Source organism: Sander vitreus, chromosome 1 (assembly GCF_031162955.1).
Source record: "Sander vitreus isolate 19-12246 chromosome 1, sanVit1, whole genome shotgun sequence".
Taxonomy (NCBI): domain Eukaryota; kingdom Metazoa; phylum Chordata; class Actinopteri; order Perciformes; family Percidae; genus Sander; species Sander vitreus.
In genome coordinates this window covers 40,330,568-40,335,567 of record NC_135855.1, presented here as the reverse complement: position 1 = coordinate 40,335,567, position 5,000 = coordinate 40,330,568, and the positions used below count along the sequence as shown (strand labels likewise).

Genomic DNA, 5,000 nt, shown 5'->3' with positions numbered 1-5,000 from the left:
TTTTAGCGTGTTTATCAACGCCGTTTGGCCTCCGTTGACTTACATTACCTTGCGATTGCGTGTGAATTGACGCCGTAGCGAGTAGTATGAAAGGGCGAAAATCTGCGTAAGGGGGGTTGGTCGGGGTAGTCTAGAAATCTAGACGCACCCTAGTGGCAGCAAATGTAATCTGCAGCAGGGTCGTCTAGCAACTCTCCGTTGGCTTGCGAGCTGGAAAAACCAAACTCTAGTCAGGCCAATCACATCGTGTATAGAGTGGGTGGGCGGGGCTTATGGCTGCTGCTGGTGGTGAACAGCGTCTCTGGAAGACTTGGAGTTGAGCTTTTCTTTGAGAAAAGAACAAAGAACGGCACTGAAGTCATTCTTAAAAAAGGAAGATGTGTTCGGAGTTTAAAGTGTAATCTATCAGCTAGCTCTGCTCTGATTGGTTGTAGCGCTATCCTATGGCGTGCAGAGGGAATTTGAAAGAACCGTTTATCCCGCCCCTCGGATTGAGCCCCGCCAATGGTGAGTTCCCAGACCCAACATCTGGATGTGGGTCTGGCTTGTCAGGCTATGGTCGGGGTGGTGGATGGGTCAAACAACACAGGACTTAACCCAACCGTAGCTTTCTTCTTTTACTAAACCCAACCCGTCCGCTGTATACGGCGCTCGAAATGCGGACAGACAACACGCCACTTGGCTTAAGAAAGTGGCCGTGTATGTTTACACAAAGTCATGATGTCACGTTGCTAGTCAGGAGTCATGAAAAACCCGTAAGTACGACAGGTAAAACTACATTTTAAAGGACACGTCCTACGGTCAAGAACTGCCCCAGAAAGACCTGTGTGTCCATTACAAAGACAGAGTATATTTCGGAGTTATGTATTTGGGCGGCCAACGGAGTCACACACAGACTACAGTAAACCTCCCCACACATCTGAGAGTTTTTTGAAGAGAGATACACTTTTATCTATTCGTTATGATCTCTTCTACAGTCACAGAGAAGTTAAATGTCACAGCGTGTTGTATGAGTGAACAGTTGTATAACCGCAGCCTCGCAGCACGTCAGATTATTTCTGACGTGCTGCTCGGATCACACTCTTCAAATATACTGTGTTAATATGTGGTCAGATATTTATTTATTTCGTTTATTCACCAGGGACAATGGACAGTCACTGATTGTCCCAGAATTAGCTCAAAAGCTTAATTTCATCAGCAGTCCGCGGGCAGGGGAATCCATTTTTCCCCAAGTGGCGGGCCCCTAATTTGGGGTTTTTTCCTTCGCCTCTGGACGCTGACAAAGACCCCTCAGGACAGAAAAACTGTCCCTGTCCTGGGAACACAAACTCATTAAACACGAAGCCTCCAGCCCCGCATCAGACGACCCTATCGGCATATTACGCGGCCTCTAATGTTTGTTATCTGTCCAATCAGAGGCCGGGAGCAGTGGAGGGAGTCACAGGTCAGAGGATTAGGAGCGAGGCATTGTGGGTGCGTGCCCTGTGGTCATGATAGGTCACCTTTGTGTGGAAACTGTGTGTGTGTGTGTGTGTACCTGCTGTGTGCAGAAATGCGACACCTCTGACTGACTGATGTGCGCACACACACACACACACACACACACACACACACGATGATGTCAGCTTGTTAAATGTGACTATTTTCTAGTTTCTTCTCTCCTCTGTGACAGTAAACTGAATATCTTTGAGTTGGGGACAAAACGAGACATTTGAGGACGTCATCTTGGGCTTTTCGGGAAACACTGATCCACATTTTTCACCATTTTCTGACATTTTAGAGACCAAACTACTAATCGATCTGCAGATTAAGCGACTATGAAAATGATCCTTAGTCTCTTTCACGGTCTGGTTCAGTCTCAGCTGATTTGATAAAGTGAAGACTTCCTGCTCAGCAGCAAGCCGCAGAGAGACAGTTACAGACCAAGTGTTTTCACCAGATACAGAGAGTTCAGAGAGCGAGTATCGGGACAGTGTCTGACATTGATTTATCGCTGCACTGCAGAACAGAGCCGATAATCGGCCGTCGGACAGTCTGGCGAGCTCGGTGCCTCGAGTCTGTTCGGTGTGTCCCGTGCCGTCGTCCGTCCGAGGGGCCGCCGGCCTTCATTTTGGCCGATTTGATGTGTATAATCAGCGGGGCGGGCACTGCCGGCAGTCAGACTGAAACGACCAATCTGATTGGTGGAGAGCTGACCCGGAAACGGGGAGCGGGATGAGCATCAAAATCTGACGAACATCTTCTAAACTGACCTTTGTTGATCTGAAATGAAGACAGATTCAGCTGCACGGCCTGTTTCTCTCTTCAAATGTTTTCAGAAACACGTTACGGTGAACTATTTTAGGACAATATGAGATCGTATTCTGAACGAGACGCCATGACAGTCTGGCGTTGAATTTCCGGAGAAACCAGACCCACGTGGCGCGTTCGTCCAATCAGCTGCCGGTTTTCATTTTTCAATAGAGATTAGCGCCGCCTGCTGTTATGGAGACGTATTACGTCTCGTCGGTGTGTTCCGAGGGACTTTTTTGACCAATTTGGGGACACTGATCAGCCCAGCTGGCTTTTCTGCCGACGTTTGGCCGTCGGCTCTGTGTGTCCGAGCCTTAAAACGGAAGCAGCGGCCGCGGGTTCGGCTCTGACCTGCGGCCCTTTGCTGCCCCTCTCTCTCTCTCTCCTTTCATGCCTAGGCTGTCCTATCAAAAAGTCCTAAAATGGCACCAAAACAAAAAGTAGCTGACTTGGCTATTGTGTCTATGTAAAAATCTCCTCGTCGTCGTCCATTAATACCTGACAATGGCCACCTCGTCGGGCATTAACCCTTACTTCAAGCCCTTTGAACCTGTAATTGTGTCTCCTCTGTTACTAACAGACAAGCACACAAACTCTCACTTGAAGTAACAAAAACATTTTTTTATTATTATAATTTTTAGGGGGGCTGAGATGAAATTTAGGGGCTTGAGCCCCCCCTAAAAAAGGGTGTAAAATCACCCATGTCTCACCTCACATAAACAAGGCAATGAAATAATCAGAAAACCACGTCAAGTCAACACGAACGCAAAGGAATCAACAACAAAGAGGCAAAACCCTTCTTTCTGTGTACTATCCGTGAGTCTCACACATAAACCGATACCTGTTATTGTCTCCATAACGGCTGATTTTACACTTCACATGCAGCCATTTTCCTCGCCGACGATAAACATTTCACACTCCCACACACACACACACACACACACACACACACACACACACACACACACACACACACAATCACTGAGCGGAGGAGACGGGAGTGAAAGTGTAAGAAGAGAAAGAAAACTAAACCAGCATTTGTTCCTTACCAGATTGGCAGATGTTAAAAACCAGCGTGGGGAAACTGTGACGACTCCGACGGAAACCTCCGGAGAAAATCCAGTCTGCAAAGAAATATAGAAGAGCAGGTATGAGAAGACAGAGGGAAAACATATCAAACAAGATAAGCGACAGAGGAGCCATTGAACTGTCAGTCAAACAGCAGAGAAAGCTGCTCTTTGCTGTCATCATTAAAGAGAAATCACAAGATCTGTTTCTTAAAATTCCCTCTTGTTGTTGTTGTTGTTGTCATCATTAGCGCTCATCACTTGTCAAATAAAATGCCAACTATTTTGATAATCTATTAATCGGTTGGAGTCATTAACAAACGTATGATTGCAGCTTTGTTAAATATGAATCTGTTCTAGTTTCTTCTCTCCTCTGTGACAGTGAACTGAAAATCTTTGAGTTGTGGACAAAACAAGACATTTGAGGACACAATTTTTACCACATATAGTTGCAGCCAGTGTTGTAGTCAAGACCACCTAAACCGAGTCATCACCAAGACAAGAGCGTATCGAGACAAGACCGAGACTTTGAGGGCGAGACTTTGAGGGGTTGAGACCGAGACAAGACCGAGACTTTGAGGGGTTGAGACCGAGACTTTGAGGGGTTGAGACCGAGACAAGACCGAGACTTCGAGGGGTTGAGACCGAGACAAGACCGAGACTTCGAGGGATTGAGACCGAGACGAGACCGAGACTTCGAGGGATTGAGACCGAAACTTTGAGGGGTTGAGACCGAGACAAGACCGAGACTTCGAGGGGTTGAGGCCGAGACTCGAGGGGTTGAGACCGAGACTTTGAGGGGTTGAGGCCGAGACAAGACCGAGACTTCGAGGGGTTGAGACCGAGACAAGACCGAGACTTCGAGGGGTTGAGACCGAGACAATACCAAGACTTCGAGGGATTGAGACCGAGACTTTGAGGGATTGAGACCGAGACTTTGAGGGGTTGAGACCGAGACAAGACCGAGACTTCGAGGGATTGAGACCGAGACGAGACCGAGACTTCGAGGGATTGAGACCGAAACTTTGAGGGGTTGAGACCGAGACTTCGAGGGGTTGAGACCGAGACAAGACCGAGACTTCGAGGGGTTGAGACCGAGACAAAACCAAGACTTCGAGGGGTTGAGACCGAGACAAGACCAAGACTTCGAGGGGTCGAGACCGAGACAAGACCGAGACTTGGAGGGGTTGAGACCGAGACAAGACCGAGACTTGGAGGGGTCGAGACCGAGACAAGACCGAGACTTCGAGGGGTCGAGGCCGAGACAAGACCTAGACTTCGAGGGGTTGAGACCGAGACAAGACCGAGACTTTGAGGGGTTGAGACCGAGACAATACCAAGACTTTGAGGGGTTGAGACCGAGACTTTGAGGGATTGAGACCGAGACTTTGAGGGATTGAGACCGAGACTTCGAGGGGTTGAGACCGAGACAAGACCGAGACTTCGAGGAGTTGAGGCCGAGACTTCGAGGGGTTGAGACCGAGACAAGACCGAGACTTTGAAGGGTTGAGACCGAGACAAGAGTGATAACTTGGTCTCGTTTCAGGTGCTCCTGACTTCAACACTGGATGCCATATCCATTTATTTCCCCACCCCTAAAGAACAGTAACCGTTTCTGCACAACTGGTTTCGTACACGAGT

General features: G+C 48.3%; 1 protein-coding gene across 1 annotated transcript in view; it reads right to left on the bottom strand.

Moving 5' to 3' along the window:
- large2 (LARGE xylosyl- and glucuronyltransferase 2) overlaps positions 1 to 5,000 on the bottom strand; it is a 116,048-nt gene that overhangs the window by 69,772 nt on the left and 41,276 nt on the right. The window contains exon 2 of the mRNA XM_078255863.1: positions 3,342 to 3,416. The gene's annotated coding sequence lies outside the window, so the exon portion shown is untranslated. The remainder of the gene's footprint in view (positions 1 to 3,341; positions 3,417 to 5,000) is intronic.